The sequence below is a fragment of the Mercenaria mercenaria genome, chromosome 1 (genome assembly GCF_021730395.1).
Source record: "Mercenaria mercenaria strain notata chromosome 1, MADL_Memer_1, whole genome shotgun sequence".
NCBI lineage: Eukaryota > Metazoa > Mollusca > Bivalvia > Venerida > Veneridae > Mercenaria > Mercenaria mercenaria.
In genome coordinates, this window is record NC_069361.1 from 91,350,812 (window position 1) to 91,373,195 (window position 22,384).

Consider the following 22,384-nt stretch of genomic DNA (forward strand, 5'->3'; position numbering starts at 1 on the left):
TCAAAACTGGACGAATATACAGTTATCCTCACTTTAAAGGTGGTCAGTCACGTTTAATCAACATTTAACGACATTTTTTACTTTTTGTATATTCTGGTAGAGAATTATTTAAGGAACAAAAAGACCGATTACATAGAGTTAGATTCCTATTTGAAATGTATATTTTATCATTTTTATAAAATTTTGTAATTACTCCCCTTTAATATGAAAGTATATAAAAAGCTGGGTATTTCTTTTTATTTCGATATAATGTCTAGTTTTACATTTTAGTTTTAAAGGTGTGTGTAGCTTCTGAATTCATTTATTTCCAATCTATCTTGGTTTCGCAACCAAGATAGGCAAAGGGAGGTAATAATAATTTTTCAAACTTTCGTTTCTAATGAATTCCATCTAAATACATAATTTTTAATGCAAATATTTTACAAATATATTACAATATGTCTAATATTTATATATTTCCTTAGGCAAAGTATGTTTATCAATTTATACTTATGATAAAATAACTCTATCTTGGTTGGGCAACCAGGATAGGAAAATGAAATTTTAAAAATACTTCCAGTGAAAATCTAATTTGTATTAAGTGTTAAGTGAACATAAATGACTGTTAATGATCAGATGCTAAAGTTTCGAACAAATCAGTTACATGGCCAAAATCTAATTATCCACCTTTAATGTCATTTATAATTTGTCCTTGAATTCTCCACCATACTTTTCATAACTCTGTTTGCACGAGTTGCACGAGAATGCTGTCATTCATTCACGTAAAAAAAATGGGGTCAGATAAGTTGTAAATGCAATATCATCTAAATGTAATTAATGGATGCAGTTCAAGATAAACTTTATCTCATAACGTAATGAACAAGTATAATGTTGTAACAACAACTATACTTACACTGATGTAAGTAGCAGTCGGTTTATAAGTGACTTTATTGATTCATTTTGTGTCTTGTTATTGTTGTCAAAAAGTATAACGGAAGTGCCTCACAACTGAAGCGGAAACCAGTTTGATGCGCAAAGTAGTCCACTGTAAGTAATATTTTTTGATAAATGTCCACAGAAATTAATAATTTTCTAATATTAAAGACATACCGTATTTTCCCGAATTAAGGCCCCCCCTCTAATTAATGCCCCCCACCCATTTTGGAGGGAAAAAAAGTCAACAAGAACGGGAAAAAAATCACCTACATCATTTTTATAAGTCCATATAATGAGTAATTTACAGTACTAAAGTCCAATGTATTAAAAATTAACCCTTTCCACATGGTTACATTTATCACCGTATCTATCGATTACCAAACAGAAACGTATTGACCCGTGTCTATCGGTTCCCCGATAGAAACGTATTATACCAATTAACGGCCATTTGAACAGAATCGTTTTATCCCGTGTCTCATAATCAATCGCTTTATTTTCGTTCTTTTCCTAAAGAAACAAATTCCGGATGTTTACTAACTCAAAATATGGGATTTCGTCATCATTATTTACGTAAAAGATCATGTGGTTACTATTTAAATTTATCGAGTACTTTGCAAAGAAAGACACCGGGGTTTTTTCCTACATGTGCACGACACTACGTCATGGAAAATTACTGAGAAACTGCTTGCAACTAGCCGTTTCGCGGGGCTTTCCTCGTTCTAAAAATAACAACCATTTAACATCAAAGTATTTTTAAATGTGTTAGGTCATGAAGGTCACGCGTGATACATGCAGATTTCCCCTAAACAACAATTTGTGTATACGATGGCTTGGAATTTATGGCCTTACGTAACGGGAAGTGTTAATCAAAACAGAAGGACCGCGGCTTTCAAATATTTTATGACACCCCAAGAGTTAATTGCTGCGGAAGTCACCCGTGATGTACCGACGTTTGATCATCAAAATATTACGTAATATTATCTTAAAAATATTTAATTTTTAGTACAAGAATACTGTAGTCGGTTACGAGTCTCGATCTCCACGATCTTTTTGCACTTTCAGAAATTCTACGATCCGTTATTTTTGTAGTGTTATTCAGTTTGATGGTTGTTTTTTATATAAATACTTACCGATTCCGATTCGGAAGATAAGTCTATTAAGGGGACGCATATTGCTACATTCACAGTTCATACAGAAATGCGGAAGGGGTGCATATTCAAGAAATCGATGGTGGGAAAATAAAAAACATATTCCTAAACTGATATAATACTGATGGGCACCTGTAATATTCAGTACTTTGTGGATAAGGATGCAGTACTATGAATGTAATAGGAAAACAGAGGTCTTTTTGAAAGTACATTCAACATAAAATATTAAGCTTTTGTATAAGAAAAAAACAGGTTTTTTACAATAACAGTGTTCCAAATAATGTTGAAGGGATGAAATTTTCTTTCTAACACACCGGGTTTGCTTAAACATGTAAAAATTTAACGCCACGTCATTTCAGCTCGGGATGGACGCCATATTTCTCATTGATAAAAAATGTAAACAAAAAAAATCAGAGTGGGATTAGCATTGCAAGGGCATAACATGACGTTCTACACAATGAATACCTTAGAACAGATATCTAAGATGCTACTCAGGTCAGGCGGGTTAAATGCATAATGTCGATCACTTGAAATTCATCTTGAAAAGGTGGCTAATTTTAGTTTATTTACATGGTTTTTAATTTTCCCACGACTTCTCGGCGATTCACTGCAAATGTATTACTGCGCCGGACGAAAGGTAACTCTAATAAACAACGGGAGACAACTTAGGTGTCAGCACGTGTACGATTTTTTAAAAAAACATGTCGCTGATTATAATTTCTTATCAAATAATGAATCCTATTCAGATATTCGTCTTTAATATTAGAACATTATTAATTTGTGTGGACATTTATCAAAAAATATTACTTACAGTGGACTACTTTGCGCATCAAACTGGTTTCCGCTTCAGTTGTGAGGCACTTCCGTTATACTTTTTGACAACAATAACAAAACACAAAATGAATCAATAAAGTCACTTATAAACCGATTGCTACTTAAATCAGTGTAAGTATAGTTGTTGTTACAACATTATACATGTTCGTTACGTTATGAGATATAGTTTATCTTGAACTGCATAATCCATTAATTACGCTTACATGATATTGCATTTACAACTTATTTGACCCCGTTTTTTTACGTGAATGACAGCATTCTCGTGCAACTCGTGCATACAGAGTTATGAAAAGTATGGTGGAGAATTCAAGTACAAATTATAAATGACATTAAAGTGAGGATAACTGTATATTCGTCAAGTTTTGATCATTGACATTCCTGCTGTGTATTAGTAAGTTTTGTGAACAAGATTAGAATGTTACTTTTGCACATATACACATTGATTGGACCTCTCAACCAAATTCCATACCTTATTTTAGGCATTTTTAAGACGATACATTTTCAAAAGTTTGTTGAATGTGTTTTGATATTTAAGTGCATTGTAGTTCATGAATACCAAGTTAAAAATTAATAATGGCAACATTTCTAGGCCCTTATTGTAAGCCGCTAGACTTCTGTAAGGATAAATGTTTAGTGGATTAAGGGGAATATACTCTTTAAGTTTTGGAATGTGGCATTCCTTGACCACCGTATCTTTTCTTATGCACTACTTTGTAAACAAACTAAATAATGTGTTTTAGCTTACATATGCGAAATGAAAAGCAAGACAGTGAACTTATTTCACTTTCTTTCTTTAAATTAGAATCTGTAGGAGATTGATAAATGTTTGGACAAGGTGAAGCACTATTATTTTCGCACAAAAAAGTATTAATTGTTGAGTTTGAATGTACACAATAAGTCTTATGTAATTCAACAATAACTTTTTTGTTTCAGTTTTTTCATTTTTGTTTTAGTGAGCAATCCTTTGTGTACTTATAACAGTTGAAACTGTATCCATTTCATGTACCAAAATCTTGTACTTTTTTGCAGGTAAATTTTATCATACCCTACCCACTTTTTTCTAATTTCAAAGTATGGCCCCCTTAACTATAAACAAATTTAAAAACATCAAAATAAAATTTGTATATGAATTTAAATGTGAAAGTACCAAAACAGAATTTTATGCCAAAAAATAAAATTTTTTTCCCTATTTTAAACACTTTACTTCGAAACTCAAAGGAAACTACAATAAATTTTGTATCAGGGAAAGAGAATTTAAATTGCTATAAACTTTAAAATTTACAAAAATTTAAAGTCAAAATTACTAAATATTAAAAAATACATTTTAAATGTGTGGTGTAACACAAATAAGCCAAACACCTCTGTTTAATAAGACAGTCACCCTTTTTCAGCCCTTCATTATTTAAATTTTGATTTCCTTTTCTGTTAGTAAAAAAAGGCTTTGGCTTTTGTTCTGTGTGGTAAAGGGTTTTTTAAAACATTTTAAAAAAGTCCCTTACCCTGTCCAAAAAAAAGTACTAAGAAGTACGTACCAAACATCAAACAGAAATTAAAAGGTAAATCTTTTTTTATTTTTTTTTAAAACCCCCGCGCACACGCTTCCCGCCGACTTTAAACAAAATTTTCAGCAAGTGTTTTCGATTACCCTTTTTTTCGGGATTTTAAGAACTTTTAATTCAAAAGCAGGCCCCAGAGGTGTAAACCTTGAATTTTGATTGCGCTATTAGCTACCCGATGTATAAGGAAAAAGTTATGGGTAAAAAAGCTGTTTTGGTATGACGTAAGTGTAGTGTCGCGAGGGTCAAAAACCAACATGGGAAAACAATACCCCTATTAAATGCATTAAAAAGACACACTGATTTAAAAAGGATGCCAAAAAATTTGGGTTTGGGGGGATTAAAAAAAAGAAAAACCCTTTCCCGCTAGTTTGAACGATGTTTTTTAAATTTTGTAAAAAAATTTTATTTTTTTTTTTTTTACCCAAAAAAAACCCCCGCCCCCTCTTTGAAATTTTTGCCCCCGGGGGCGTCAATACATGAAAATACATTATTGAATAGGATTCATTATTTTTAAAAATTTAATCACGACATTTTTTTTTTAAAAAACATAACGGCTACACCAAGTTGTCTCCCTTGTTTTTTGAGTTACCCTTTTGTTCCGGGCCAGTAAAACTTTTTTTAGTGAAATTTGCCGAAAAGTCGGGGAAAAATTAAAAACGATTAAATAAAAAAAAAATTAACCCCCTTTTTAAGATGAATTTCAAGTGACGACATTTCATTTGGGCCCCTGACCGCGTTGCTCTAATATTTTTCTAAGGTATTCTTGTGAGAATTTCATATTTTAGCCCTTTCAAAGCTAATCCCACTCTGATTTTTTTGTTTACATTTTTTATCAATGAGAAATATGGCGTCCATCCAGAGCTGAAATGACGTGGCGTTAAATTTTTTAGATGTTTAAGCAAACCTGGTGTGTTAAAAAGAAAATTTCATCCCTTCAACATTATTTGTGAACACTGTTATTGTAAAAAACCTGTTTTTTCCTTATACAAAAGCTTAATATTTTGTGTTGAATGTACTTTCACAAAGACCTCTGTTTTCCTATTACATTCATAGTACCACATCCTTATCCACAAAGTACTGAATATTACAGGTGTCCATCAGTATTATATCAGTTTAGGAATATGTTTTTTATTTTCCCACCATGGATTTCTTGAATATGCACACCTTCCTCATTTCTGTATGAACTGTGAATGTAGCAATATGCGTCCCCTTAAAAAATGCTAAGACACAGATTTGCAGCTTACGCTAGAGTGATTGACCATTTAAGTACATGGAACTGGAATAAGATGAAAACATTTGGATTGCTGGATATAGGACAGAAAACATACCGACGAGATTCCAAATGAAGGTGAAATATTCATTTCTAGTGATCGCGATCAGCGTGTGGGCATGTATCGAAGTTACAGGGCAAAATATCAAAACTGAATACATGTTTAAAGTTGTCAAGAGAGATCGATCAGAATGAAATCTTCATTTCAGATAGTAACTCAGTAATAACAGATGGTTTAGTTATTTCCATTGCATTTTGATAGATCTCTCTCACGGGGGAGGAACTGTTACACGAGACTCGGTTGTGGAGGATATCATGTTACAGATTTAGGATGCTACTGTTACAGTATTCCTGGATAACGTTACAACATTCGGAGGATAATAATCGGTCGTTGTTTTGTTTGCCAAAGAAATAGTAAAGATGTATCTCTTTTTTGCAAAAGTATAAATTGTTTTTCTAGATCAATGGTATGTGCGTCTGTTGAGACATGGTTTAACACATGAAATACAGTATATTGATGTCTATCAAATGTTTAATGACAAAATCCGAAATTTTGATAGAAAACTATCCAAAAGAAGTTGATTAAAATATGTTTCAACCATATTTTATGCTCATTTGCATCAATAAAGACCCTCTTTAGGCATACAGTTATAATACGAGGTAGAAAAAATCAATGTGGGTCTAATTTTTCGTGGTTTTATAGAATGTTACAGTTGTGGGGTGCTATCTTCTGGATGTGTTACAGATTTAGGATGATACTTTTTGGAATACATTTTGACAAAATACAATACCAGGATAGCAAATAAAATTTAGATATCATGAATTATGCGGGATTTTTGTAAGATGTAACAAATATATTATACCAAGTGCATTTTTTTTCTAATTTCGAAATTCTAAATCTGATTCAACAGCTATATATAATAAAATGATATATAAACATTTTCAATGGAAAGCTAGTGTTCTATATCCAATGTATATGACACCATAATCATCAATTCGCATTGAATCGTCGTTTGCACTTTCATAAGCTGTTCTTTCAAAAATAGTACCTGTTTATGCTACATGTATTAAGCTAGCAATCGATGTGTCCTAGCTTCGGAAGAGCTTGGCAATGCGTGTCTTTATCAACGATTTCAATTACTAATAAGCTTAAAAGGAAATATCCTGTCGGAATCGGTAATGGAGAACTTAAGAAATTAATTGGCTTTTAGAACAACCATCGAATCATAGTCTGCTTGCAGGCACGTAGCTGCCTACAAGCAGATATGCATCTGCGCAATGAAGATTTGGCAAGCATGCACAATCAAATAGGCTAATCTGAAGCACTGAATCTGTTTGGTCACAGTTAGGAGCCTATATCATTTAACAGAGGATTTTATACGCAATTCATAGTTAAAATGTATAATGTTTTAGGATTTTCATCTAAAAATATATGCGTCTTTGTCTTTGTGTGTATGATGGTGTCAAGGGCTTTTCAGGACTGTGCGCCATTAGAAGGCATGTCTCAGGACTGTAGGCATTGGGTAAACGCAAGCACGAGCACATTAAATTCGGGTTGTTCAAAAATTAGGAGTTACCTTATAAACATAGTAACTCGCTCTCTTTTTAGATTCGAACGAAAGTAATTAATCTATGTGAATATAATGTGAATATAAATAAATACACACTTAAAACATTTTTTCGATTTCGCTCTGCGATATATCTTTGGTGATTTATTTAGAGGTTATGAAAAACATTTTACAACCGATGTATTTAGAGACTGTTCAAACGATCGGTCAATTTGCACGGAAAAGGGATGGGAGATTTGCTCGGCATAACTTGTATCATCAACTGTTCATCTTATGTGATTCTTGACATATCACAACCGATATCTTCTCCTGTTAGGTGGACTTTCCTGTTTTTAAATGTCGTTACAGCAACGCCACTCTAGTACATGTCTGACTGCCTCAAATGACAAAATAGATGTTGTTTTGCAGTATTTACATCTAACAACAGAATCCTGAAGAAGGAAACAGTATCATCCTAAATCTGTAACACATTCAGAAGCAGCACCCCACAACTGTAACATATCCTGCTAAACTTCAATATTCTATAAAACCACGAAATATTAGACCAACAGTAATTTTTCTACCTTGTATTATAAGTCCATGCCTGAAGGGGGTTTTAATCAATGCAGATTTGCATAAAATAGGTTGGAATATCTTTTAATCAATTTCTTTTAGATATTTTTCTATCAAAATTTCAAATTTTGTCATAAAACGCTTGATTGACATCAATATACTGTGTTTCACATGTTAAGCCATGTCTCAACAGACGTGCATATCACTGATCTAGAAAAACAATTTTTATTTTTGGAAAAAGAGATACATCTTTACCACATCTTTGGCAAACAAAATACCGACAGCTATTATTATCCTCCGAATGTTGTAACGTTATCCAGGAATACTGTAACAGAAGCATCCTAAATCTGTAACATGATATCCTCCACAACTGAGTCTTGTGTAACAGTTCCTCCCCCGTGTCTCTTGACATGACAATTAACTAAAAGGTCAATCACTCCAGTGTTAACTTCAAAATCATTGTTACAGTAATAACACGTGTAATAATTGCCTTCATCTTTGGTTCTGAAATTGAATAAAAAATAAATTGTTAAGAACATTTCTGTAAACGATAACAGCTTTATTTAGAACCGATCACTTAACTTATGCCACTGACAACAAATATATTTAAATTTTCTAGCCTAACGGATCTTTTATGTGCGCAATATGTTACTGTCAGTAGCCTCTTAGTATGAAAGCTTGATAATGCAAAACAATTTGACAGAGTTCTGCCGAGGCTGTGTTTTTGCGACATTAGCGCGCCAAAATTCGCGTCTGTGGGCTTTTGGCACGCCAGAAAATCTAAAAAATCAAACCCGTTAACGACTGCTAGTGTGCCAGTCTTGCACGGTAGATAGACATACCTCCAGGGGAAATCACTGCAATGGATTTGAAAAAATAATGTGTCATAATAATTGAACCATTATTGTATCAAAATGGCGACCGCACTGAAAGGCAAATCGATTTTGCACAAATTTTTCAGTCCCCTGCCCCTAAGAAAATGAACCAGACTTTAGTTACACCAGGGAAAGAATAAATTAATAAAAATGATACATTGAACAAAAGCAACGATTCAACTATAGATAGCACTGAACATTAAACAACAACCTCAGAATCACAGAGTGATCCGACCCCCACCCAGTAAAGTAATTAAAGTAAACCGAAAACAATGGTAAAAAAGTAGAGTAAAACGTCTGCCAAACAGAGCTTTCGTAAGAACTTGTTGGTTGAGTATACATGGTTAAGTTATAAGGAAAAAGAGAATTAATGACATGAACTTTGTGTATTTAAAGCATAAGAAAAGTAAAGTTTTTTAACTTTGTAAATTTTGAATGGCCCCAAAAGTTTCAGAATGGCCCCATGTTTTCAGGGTAGATGGGCCATGGCCCCATTATGCTGAAAACCTCGGCAGAACTCTGATTTGATATTTAATAATAACCTATATTCAACTCTGAATCCAGCAAGAACGCAAGTACCAGGACTTAGGATTTCATTGCTGGCAGCAAATGTCTGTATATTATGATAAAAAAGAAACAAAAATGATTTTACAAAACGAAGACTTTCAGTGGCAAAACAACTCTATACATGTACAGTATCAGATTGTATGCCATGTAGGAGATATATATATAAATCCACCTCCGCACTTTAAAAATGCACCACTTAATAAATAAACAAATTACACTTTCTGAGTGGACCAATTTATTCATTCTTGTATTATATAGTAATCTCAATACACGGTGGGGAAACCACATGACTAAATCGGATAACGTGCGCGCAAAAGTGCTAAAAATAGGCCCGCTTCAGGTATGTTTTTTCACTATAACTTATTTGATCCGCCATTGTTTTAAACGAGATAACGTGCATAAACCCCGCAATAAAAAGCGCTTTCATCGGATATATGTAACTTGATGAAACTCCCTCCTGTTTTTACGTAATCCTTGCCCAACCGATTCGAAAGATGCAAAATATTTTGGTAACGAACACGTCTGTTCACAAGTTACGCACCTAGCACAGATTCTGCAGAGAATTTTCGCTGGAATTAGGTTTAAAATAAAGCTTGTCATTGTCCAAAGTCCTATACCAAATATTTAACATGACTATTCAGGAATATTAAAGATATCGTAAGACAAAGGGTGCGGTAACGTACACGTTGCGGTTTTCAGGAGGTGACGTACACATCATTTTTCCCCAGAGGGTAACATACACGTCAAAAACTATTTATCATGCATGTAGAACATCTTTGTCTTTAAATGACTGAACTGTAAACATTTTGATATTGTTAAAAAAAAAGATGCAGATGCTGGGAACAGGCTGTTTTTCTTTCGGTAGGTTAGTATATACAGAAATGCTACAGTGAAAATGAATAGCATTTGGAATTTTATGGTCTAATCGTGTATGTTATTTTGACAAGTAGACATTGTTAGCAGTTGCCATTTTAAATGTCAACTTTTTTTTCTCCAACTATCAAAAGTTAATTAGGTTTCTGGGAATAAACCATGTCCGTCTGTCAGCAGGGTTTAATCAAATCCATATGTTCAAATCTTTTTGATGACCCATTGAACTGTAAACATTTTTTATATTGTTAAAAAGATGCTGAAATTAGTATAAATTCTGGACGATAACTGGAACGATAGCATGCTTGATAACCATGATTTTTCTTTATTAAAACGTTACAATACAGAAAATCTTTTTGTTTAATATGACAGCATGCACCTTATTTGAATCATTCCCTTACAGAAGAAAAAGGCCTGCTGCGTACTCTTGCTGTGTACATACAGCGTATATGATGCTTACATGATGTGTACTGAAATCAAGGGCTTTAAATAGTACGCAGGATATACACCGCACATACACCGACAGTACGTTTGTAGTACACTTTTGACATGCAAATGAGCTCTGCCGCGTACTACTTGCTGCGTACATGCTGTGGACTACATAGTACACAGGATGTACGCTGGAGGAATTTAGTATGCGGGAAATAGTACGCAGCATGTACGCGGCACATACACTTTTCACATGCAAATGAGCCTGCGGTGTACTACCCCTGCGGCGTACATGCTGTGTACTCCTGCGGCGTACATTCTGTGTACTCCTGGCCCGAGTCCTGAGGCGTACATGCTGTGTACTCTTGTGGGGAAACTGCTGTGATAATGTAAATTCCTTACCCCACCAACTTTCTTATGCAAACGCTGATCATTTGGACAGAAAAAAACAGAAAAAAGATAAGTGACATGCATCAATAAGTATTTACCCTTACCAAAATAATGTAGACTGATGTTATCAAATAAATTAGTATGCTTGTCTTCATCCACTTTTCAATGAAATAAATCAATTTTTGTAGCATGTAATTTGGTAAACATCTGAAGAAAATGGCTAACTGCATCAAGGGGAAACAACTTTAATGCAACTAAATATAAGTGTTACAAATTTCGAAGTATCTGCGGTGTACATGCAGTGTACTATTTTCTTGTACAAGTCCCTACTGCGTACATGCAGTGTACTCCTTAAATTTTCAGAGTCTGTGCTGCGTACTTGAAGTGTACTAGTGACCTCCTGCGTACATGCTGTGTACTTGTCGAAATAGTACGCGGCATGCGGTGTATGTAAAATGTACTCCTCTGGCATACTACTGTGTTCGCGGCATATACACAGCAAATACGCAGCATGTACGCCACAGAGGCTTGCTTCTGTAAGGGTTGACAAACTGTTTGAGTTCTATCATGCATGGGACCATAACAATCAGCCAATAATATAAACACGTTGTCGGTTAAATTATCGTGCGGGAGTAATGTTATTCTTTCTGTGGGTTAGTGACAGTTTGTTGGTCAGCTAGTTATTCATTTAGACCTCCTTACTGAAACAACATATCAGTATGGACCTAAATTTTGCATATCTAAGGACATAGTCATTCCATGGTTGATTAAATTATAAATGCTGACATATTCTGATAATATAGATCTATAAATGCGTCAGTTACATTCAAAGCTTTAAAGTAACAGCCTCGGTTATGTTTAGGCTGTTCATTTACAAAATCAAATACCTTATATAAGCATTAACGAGATTACAATTAACTATTTTACTAATCTAAGCTATATTGGATCGCAAAAAAAGTTAGAAAATGTCGCAAAAAAGTTGATTTTTTTTTTTAACCAAGTACAGTTGACTTAGACAGATTTTGTGTCGCCTACTACAAAGTAGCTGCGACATATAGGGATCACTCTTCCGTGGTCTGTCTTTTTGTCCGTTGGCTACCAGGTGGCGTCCGTCACGCTTCTTTTCCGGAGCATAACTCAAGAAATAATAAAGATGCTAATTTGTTACTTCATACAATGATCGAACACAGTGAGAGGTTGTGCAGTATCAAAGAACCATAACTCTAGGTGGTCCCATTTTTCAATTACCTCCCCTTATCCTTATAAAAAAGACTTGTCCAGAGCCCAAGTCAAAAACTATTTGAAGAATTTGAAGATACTTTACACATTGAAAGAGGAAGCGCAGTGTAATGGTCACATTTTTAAATTACCTCCCCTTATCGTTATATAGAAAGCTTGTCTGAAGCCCAAGTGGAAATTATATAAAGGATTGACTTGAAACTTTGCACATAAATAGAGGTCCAATGAAAGGAAGTACAGTGTCAAAGAACCATAACTCTAACTGATCTTATTTTTGAATAACCTCCCTTTATCTATGGAAAAAACTTGTCTGGGGCCAATGTCAAAACCATATAAAGGATTGTCTTGATACTTGATACATTGATAGAGGTCAGTGAAGCAAAGTGCAGTGTCAAAGAACCATTACTTTAGCTGACCCCATTTTTGAATCACCTCCCTTTATGCATGAAAAGGAAAAGCAAGAAGCTTGACTGAAGCCCAAGCCAAAAACTATGAAGGATTGATTTGCTACTTTGTACATTAATACAGGTCCGTGAAAGATAGTGCAGTGATAAGGAATCATAACTCTTACTGACTCCATTTTTAATTACCTCCCTGTATGTATAAGAAGCTTGTATGGAATCCAAGTAAAATCAATGATATACAAAATATAAACATGTCAAAAAGAAAAGTAACAAGTTTTTTTCTGTTGTTATTTTTAGAAAATGGGTCGTCCGAAAGAAGTTTTTCCCACAACAGTGGTAGGTTCACGCTCCACTATGTCTCTTCTCGTGCGCCTTTAAATTACTTTTTCTCCGAAAACACATTTCGCACTCCTGGCAAATATATTCATTCTCTGTGCTATAGATATATGATTGTTTTACTGCTGTTACTCTCGGTGCAACAATTATACCTATATGCGTATTTAATACTTCTTTTTGTTTGTCTCTTTCAAAAGTCAGAATCATAATTACTGGAAAGAACAAGTACTAGGCTTCCCTCACACGTAAGGCCATCCTTAAAAAATTGTTTGTTTGCAGTAACGCGACCCAGAATTTTTAGTGTGAGTAGGTAGGTAGGGATTTTTTTTTTTTTTCATTTTTTTTTTTGTACAACACCTGCATTTCCTTTTTAACCCTCTGGTTTATACACCTTCTGGGTACTAACACTTCTCTGTAGAATGCTAACTTGATTGTAACATATCTGCAAGGGTGGTAGTTTTCGCATAGTATGAATACTAATATTACTAGTAATATCACCTTTTTAATAACAATAAAAACAACAGATTATAAGCCTGACACCAGTCAGAAAGAGAGCTTATTATCGCCATATGAACTTAAAAATTAAAGATTATCAATATATTTAACAAAAAAAATTGGCCAGACCTTTTGAATGTCCTTGCACTGGCTAGGGTAATAAAAAACAAGAGCTGTCCGTAAGACAGCCAAGCTCGACTTTTCGAAATAGTGTCACAGAAGCAGGAAATTATTACCCAAAATGTTAAATATCAAAAGAGTTTTAAGTTCGAAACGGGACATAATTTGACCAAAATGCATATCAGAGTTATGGGACTTGATGCTATCAACTAGTTTAATAACCCCGAAGAAACATGTTAAGTTTCAATTCCATATCTGCATTAGTTTTGGAGATAGTAACTTGCATGTAAAACTTTAACCAGAATTTTCTAAGTCCAAAAGGGGGCATAATTTGCTCAAAATACATGTTAAGAGTTATGGAACTTGACCCAGTGAGGTTTGTAACTGACCTAGAAAAAGAATAAATAAGTTTCAAAGCTATATGCCTTTTGGTAATAGCTGTATGTACTTGCACACAAAACTTTAACCAGGATTTTCTAAGTCCAAAAAGGGGCATAATTTGCCCAAAATACATGTCAGAGTTATGGGACTTGATTCTATCAACTAGTTTTATAACCCCGAAGACACATGTGAAGTTTCAATTTAATATCTGCATTAGTTTTGGAGATAGTAACTTGCATGTAAAACTTTAACCAGGATTTTCTAAGTCCAAAAGGGGGCATAATTTGCTCAAAATACATGTCAGAGTTATGGGACTTGACCCAGTGAGGTAGGTAATTGATCTAGAAAAAGAAAAAATAAGTTTCAAATCAATATGCCTTTTAGTAATAGCTGTATGTACTTGCACGCAAAACTTTAACCAGAATTTTCTAAGTCCGAAAGGGGGCATAATTTGGCCAAAATACATGTCAGAGTTATGGGACTTGACCCAGTGAGGTAGATAATTGATCTAGAAAAAGAAAAAATAAGTTTCAAATCTATATGCCTTTTAGTAATAGCTGTATGTATTTGCACGCAAAACTTTAACCAAAATTTTCTAAGTACAAAAGGGGGCATAATTTGGCCAAAATGAAGGTCAGAGTTATGGGACTTGGTGCTATCAACTAGTTTTATAACCCCGAAGACACATGTGAAGTTTCAATTCAATATCTGCATTAGTTTTGGAGATAGTAACTTGCATGTAAAACTTTAACCAGAATTTTCTAAGTCCAAAAGGGGGCATAATTTGCTCAAAATACATGTTAAGAGTTATGGAACTTGACCCAGTGAGGTTGGTAACTGACCTAGAAAAAGAATAAATAAGTTTCAAAGCTATATGCCTTTTGATAATAGCTGTATGTACTTGCACACAGAACTTTAACCAGGATTTTCTAAGTCCAAAAGGGGGCATAATTTGCCCAAAATACATGTCAGAGTTATGGGACTTGATTCTATCAACTAGTTTTATAACCCCGAAGACACATGTGAAGTTTCAATTTAATATCTGCATTAGTTTTGGAGATAGTAACTTGCATGTAAAACTTAACCAGGATTTTCTAAGTCCAAAAGGGGGCATAATTTGCTCAAAATACATGTCAGAGTTATGGGACTTGACCCAGTGAGGTAGGTAATTGATCTAGAAAAAGAAAAAATAAGTTTCAAATCGATATGCCTTTTAGTAATAGCTGTATGTACTTGCACGCAAAACTTTAACCAGAATTTTCTAAGTCCGAAAGGGGGCATAATTTGGCCAAAATACATGTCAGAGTTATGGGACTTGACCCAGTGAGGTAGATAATTGATCTAGAAAAAGAAAAAATAAGTTTCAAATCTATATGCCTTTTAGTAATAGCTGTATGTACTTGCACACAAAACTTTAACCAAAATTTTCTAAGTACAAAAGGGGGCATAATTTGGCCAAAATGAAGGTCAGAGTTATGGGACTTGGTGCTATCAACTAGTTTTATAACCCCGAAGACACATGTGAAGTTTCAATTCAATATCTGCATTAGTTTTGGAGATAGTAACTTGCATGTAAAACTTTAACCAGAATTTTCTAAGTCCAAAAGGGGGCATAATTTGCTCAAAATACATGTTAGAGTTATGGAACTTGACCCAGTGAGATTGGTAATTGACCTAGAAAAAGAATAAATAAGTTTCAAAGCTATATGCCTTTAAATGATATGCTGTATGTACTTGCATGCAAAAACTTAACCAAGGTGTGACGCCGACGCCGACGCCAGGGTGAGTAGAATAGCTAGACTATTCTTCGAATAGTCGAGCTAAAAACATTACATTCCTTAGGATTCAGCATTGAAGTACATAGCAAAATCTTTGATATTTTAATACCCTGTAGACCCGAGTCTGATTACTAGCACCGCACTCCTTCAAAGCCTATGTATCATGTAATTTTAAGACAATACTTAATTGTTTTACATTGTTTACTCAGGGCTTAAGCTATGTTAATATTTTAGGGAGAAGTCATTTCTTCCTCAGCTAAGATTATGGAGAAGTGGAGTGATTTTAGGGAAACGCGGAAAGATTTTTAATAGCGCCATGACAGGCAAGTTTAAAATGGAACTAAATATACTTAGCAATGTAAACCTAATTTCTTATCCTTGTGAATCTAATGTGATTAAACTGCAAATTAAAGTTTTTTTCACTCTTGCAATGATTGCCTTAACCAAGAAAAGCCTAATCTGAATATGAATACAATTAAAAAAAGCTAGGTTAATTCCATATCAGCAAAAATAAATCAAGCTTCCAGTGCTAATGCACTCAAAGTCAAAACACAAAAACCCATAAAAGCATTTCACAGTCACTTCTTGAATTAAATACATGTCAATAGCAGTGACATCACTATGACATCACACATAATACAGGTCTTCTTTGATCTGCAAGTGTCTTCTTTGATCTGCTACTGTCGGCACACATAAAAAGAAACAGTTGTCAAACAGATTAAACCCAGTTTCTGATGGCAGGTGTCAAAAATTTGCATGAATTTCAGTTACATTATTTAAGTCACAGAAAGTTTCAGTAATAATAATTATGTTTCTAAAGTCTGTGTTTTGAAAAATAGGAAAAAGTGGACCCATGGAAATTTAATTTCACGCAAATAGGAAAATCTAGAAATGTAAACATTATGGATTTCTTTCGCTGGTTTTAGTCATTGCATTGAAAGGATGCTTAAGTTTATAAATAAATTTTCAGGTAAGAAAATTTTGTTTGTCTAATATTTTTGACGTTTATTGTGCTCTTTCCAAGGGACTTTTGCAGTGTCACTGCAGTTTTATCCTCGGGGCAGATTAAAAAGATTATGCAACGACAAAAGATCGAAACTAAAATTATTATTTGTTTGCAAAATTGTTTGAGAAATAAAGACAGGATGATATCCAAGAATTTATCTTTCCCGATGTTTTACGTACGAGAAAAATCATTATTTTACAAATCTAAAACTCGGTTAAATACGTCTGCAGTATTGCGCAGATAACACTATGTAACACGATTTGTCCATGTGGAATTTTCTAAACAACTTTTTACATAAATTTGTAGTATATCAGGAAATCGGCAGGGCGTTCGGTAGACCCGAGATTCTGGGTTTTCACTCGAACTTATCGAGAAAAACTCGTATTTGACCCGCACAAAAAAAATTCCCGTGCGTCGGCTTGACCCGAGGAAATTTTCTTTTATGCGTCTCGAGTTCGAAAGAACTGCCCCTTGTCAATCAAAATCCCGGTGAATTCGAATATTGTTCGCCGCCATAAGCGGAAGTATGGCAGTAGGCGGAGCTTGGTATATTAATCAGCTTCTGGCAGATGTCAATCATGCCACGCGCCGACTGACACGTGGGCTTCTCGCGGTTTGTATTTGATACAATAATGTCCGTCATTGCCAAAGGTATTTATTGATCAATGTGTTAAAGTTAATTGATAAACAATGCATAGAAGAGCAGCCTATTATCGTATTTGTGTCACTTGTTAATTAGCGGTATACAGAAAGCGTAACATTCACACATTTTGTTTCTTATCGGTCATATCGACCATTCATGTAGTTGAACCTCAACGAACACTGTCTAGGAAAACTTATACAAATACAAATAGTTACCCAAAAGAAATAACGAAACAGGAAAGAATAAAAACATGGCACCGAAAAAAAAAAATTCCGAGTTTTAGGTTAAAAAATTGTTTGAGTCGCGGCGATTTTCGTGAGTCGGTCGCGTTACCGCAAACAAACAATTTTTTAAGGATGGCCTAAGCAACTGTCAACTTTTTCACTCAAAGATACATGGTCAGTTGCGCATATGATGGATTTAGAGCAAAATAATTTCAAAATTTTATCATCTTGCCTATTTATGTATAGATATACAAGAGCTGTAAACGTGTAATTATTTCCAAGCTAGGATGAGGACCGACGCTACACATTTTCACTGTAGCATTTCTGTATATATTAACAGACCGAAAGAAAAACAGCCTATTCCCAGCATTTGCATCTTTTTTAACAATGTCAAAATGTTAACAATTCAGTCATTTAAAGACAAAGATGGTCTACATGCATGATAAGTAGTCTTTGATGTGTACGTTACCCTCTGGGGAAAAATGACGTGTACGTCACCTGAAAAACCGCAACGTGTACGTTACTGCACCCTTTGTCTTACGATTTCTTTAATATTCCTGAATAGTCATGTTAAATATTTGGTACAGGACTTTGGACAATGACAAGCTTTATTTTAAACTTAAATTCCAGCGGAAATTCTCTGCAGAATCTGTGCTAAGTGCGTAACTTGTGAACAGACGTGTTCGTTACCAAAATATTTTGCATCTTTCGAATCGGTTGGGCAAGGATTACGTAAAAACGGGAGAGAGTTTCATCAAGTTACATACATCTGATGAAAGAGCTTTTTATTGCGGGGTTTATGCACGTAATCTCGTTTAAAACAATGGCGGATCAAAAAAGTTATAGTGAAAAAACATACCTGAAGCGGGCCTATTTTTAGCACTTTTGCGTGCACGTTACCCAAGTTAGTCACGTGGTTTCCCCACCGTGAATATCTCTTCCATAAGATGTACAAAAATGAAAAAGATCTATAAATAAAAACTACTTATTTAAGATGTTTATATCTGGTACCCCTCAGTTTCAAAATTCACAAAATAGAATTTTGAGATTTTTTATTACTTATTTCACGCATAAAGTCTTCCAATATTAATTTAAATGATAACAAATGTCTTTTCCCAATACACTAGTCACTTGTCGCTTAATTAAAATTATATTTATTCACAACCACTCATCCGTGACTTATTATGCACAGGTAAGACCTTTAGCACGTTTTGTATGTGCACTGTACATGTGAGTTGTCAAATAATATAAAATTGATAAATTCGTGATCTCTAATAAAATACTAGTCGTCTGTGAATTTTGACTTGGAGGGTGGTGTTGTTTAATAGGACGAAATGAACAGTTTTTGTTAACTGACTTTTGTTAAATTTTCCTTGTTTGTGTACCAGATAATGAATTTATGTAATCACATAAAAATAATGGAATTGTCATATAAAATAAAATTTTATGACCCATTTTCTGAGTGGTGCGTTTTTAAAGTGCGGAGGTGTACAATATAGACTTTTTTGCAAAACAATTTATCATTTAATATACAGTGAAACATCGCTCGCTGGAGCATCGATGACTCGAGTACCCGGGCTCGCTCGAGCATTTCATCTGGTCCCAGCCAATTTCCTTCTACTTTCTATGCAAAATTACCATGGCTGGGTCGAGCATCGTTAACTCGATCGCTCGAGCATAACACTTGGTCCCTGTGTATTAATTTACTCTTTGTTGCTTCTGGAAAACTCGAGCAAAGGTGTCAAAATTTTTCATACCTTCGGTGGTCAGAATGTATCGGTTAATTAAAAATTTTCGCACGCCTAGCGAATTACGTGGTCTCTTCCATGACTATCTTAAATGTTTATTTGTCGGTATATTTGATCTGATAATGAGATTAATTATTTCTGAAACGTTGAAGAAAAGTTTTATTGATCTAATATTGATCAATTACTGATTACTTAAAACTTCTTTTCTGCGGGATCGAGAAGATTGTTACGAGATCTAAGTATTTTAATCAGTCGTTGTTTGCATGCAAATGAAGGGAACAAGTACTAATCAAAGGCCTGAATGGCCTGAGTCGGCTAATGATTGATGTACTGACAGTATAGTCTACCAGTTTCAGTTTGTTTTTAGTTTTTTTTTCTTAAAATTTCATAACACAGCTCGATATTTACCCAAAATATTATATCCGGATACGATTACACTTTTCTCCAGTTTGAACAATATATTTTACAAATTGTGATGATACGAAGACATTTAGCAGCAATTGGCAGTATCTGACATTGAAGTTTACGGTTAAATTACCTCTTATTTAAATCTTTTCATAAAAAAGTTATTTCGTTTCGCCAAACATAGACGATCTACTTTCGATTTCAAAAACTACAAGAAAATACAATTTAATGTTTCGCCGATTTGTTTATTTCTCGAAAAATAAGAATTAAAATCATTTTTAATATCTGTAGTAACTAAACAAACCAGTAAGAGCTTCTTCTTTTGATAATTTATCCGTTTACTGACTGCAAAATTCATGTGTATGTGTAGAAACCCACGCAAAGTTTATAGAAATCATACGATGCGTGTATACGTTCAATGTGGGAGAATTAAGGCTGATCGGGATCGGCTATGTTACCTAACGCATCCAGACGATTCAGATTTTGTTTTTAAAAAAGCATTGTGTGCATTTCTGTAATTTTATATACGTTTAGAAATTATTAGACATGCGTATTTGCAATATTTCTATACGTAATTTACGCTAATACGCATCTTATCTGGAGCCCTGTGGAACTATTTTTTGTCTTTCGCTGGATGTTACGCAAGCTTTGTAAGCCTGCGCAATTCATAAAATGCACATTTATGCTTAATGAGTTACATTCGAGTATTGCACAATTACAAGTCATAAATATGACAGATTACATCGTATATTGGTCATAGCAAAGGGAATTCACGCAACTTAACTTCATTCTTGCAGTGAACTGTTTGAAGTTTGAGACATCTAATGGAACTACATCGCTTCAATGTGTTATTTGGTCCATTTAGACTTAGAGAATCGCTGGATAGCAAGGACTCGTCAAAACGATTACATCGTTTAGCCGACTCAATAATGTAGCCTTTTCAGAAAATTGAGACAATTATTTTGAAATGCACTTGTTGATAGATAAAAATAGAAAGTCCTATTTGTTTCTTCACATGTGCCATTGCAAATTACGTATTGACACATCTATCATAGATAACGTTTGTAATACGTTTTTCTTTCGAAAATATCACAAGTATGTTACTGCTACGCATCACCGATTACTTTGCAAATGGTCCTGATGACAACTGGTAAAACAAACTTCAATTTTCTCTATGATGGTCAATGTTCGGGTCGCTCGAAACCATGGATAACTCGAGCATTTTGCCCATCCCCTTGCGACCTTGAGTGAGCGGTGTTTTACTGTAAACCGTAAATTCAACACTGAATCCAGCTAGAACGCAAGTACCGATACCATCAGGACTTACGATATCATTATTTCTGTATATTTCATGATAAAAGAAATTGAAACAAAATTGAGTTTACAAAACGAAGACTTATAGTAGCAAAACAACGTCGGAGATAGATAGAAGTTCAATCTAGACTGATTACCGTGTTACAGCGGTGTTCGCCATTGAAAATCGCCCATTATTAAACCACAGGAGTCTGGAATTCTATCAATAAGACCATATTAGTCTATCTTTACAAAAAATACACCCTATATATATATATATATATATATATATATTTTTTTTTTTTTTCCGTTGGATTTAACGTCACTGACACCTTATAGGTCATATGGCGACTTTCCAGCTTTAATGGTGGAGGAAGACCCCAGGTGCCCCTCCGTGCATTATTTCATCACGAGCCGGCACCTGGGTAGAACCACCGACCTTCCGTAAGCCAGCTGGATGGCCTCACATGAAGAATTCAAAGCCCCGAGTGAGGCTTGAACCCACATCGATGAGGGGCAAGTGATTTGAAGTCAGCGACCTTAACCACTCGGCCACGGAACCCCCCCCCCCACCCCCCCTATATATATATATAAAATAAACACCCCAGGAATGAAACATCAAAAACCCGGGGTCCCCTGAAAATACGCACGGAACACAGGGTGATCGCAATTTAGCGAGCGTAGTGAAGAAATAACACTAAAATACACCTATCGCACTCGACAGTTTTCAAATCTGATACACTTTACAAGAGTAATCAGACCTTTTCTGAGGTGTTCTGAGATTTTCAGCTGTCGCCGAAGCCATTCGCTGACATCACAACAACAACAACAATTACAGCGCCAAGATAAAGATAAAATACCTGGCCTTTTTTTATGCTGATTTTAGGGCCGAAATTCGGCCCCATTCCCCAATCTAAAAAGTATACTTTTTTCCCCACCTTGGCCAAAAATTCCCCATGCAAAAAAAAATGAAATTAGTTTTGATTTTCAGTCCTGATTTTAACAACTTTTCAGCAAATATATTCCTCCAAACAATGATTTCGCGACGTAAATTTCCCCTCCAAAAGGCACCTGGTACCCTTCCCCAAATTTACAAAAAAAGGGCTGAATACTTATTTTATCCTTTAAAATTTGTACATCGAGTAAATAAGTATTAGAATATTTATATGTTTACATTAGTCTATAATATCCCCTAGATTCCTTTTGCAATAAAAAATAATTTACAAAATTTGATTGGGAAAACCCGTAAAGGGAGGTTACCCTTTGGATAATCCATTTTTCGATGCAGCGGAATATCTAAATTTCAGTAGTAAAATTGTATACTTGGTGAACAAT

General features: G+C 34.6%; 2 protein-coding genes across 3 annotated transcripts in view; one reads left to right on the forward strand and one right to left on the reverse strand.

Annotated features, from left to right (window-relative positions):
- Positions 1–22,384, reverse strand: part of LOC123545404 (uncharacterized) — a 45,876-nt gene that overhangs the window by 17,962 nt on the left and 5,530 nt on the right. The window lies entirely within an intron of this gene.
- The window catches only part of LOC123530548 (triokinase/FMN cyclase-like), a 135,789-nt gene continuing 114,308 nt past the window's right edge, over positions 904–22,384 (forward strand). Inside the window, exon 1 of one of the 2 annotated variants that reach the window (XM_053517218.1) lies at positions 904–1,026. The gene's annotated coding sequence lies outside the window, so the exon portion shown is untranslated. The remainder of the gene's footprint in view (positions 1,027–22,384) is intronic. The other variant, XM_053517211.1, reaches the window with a different exon arrangement.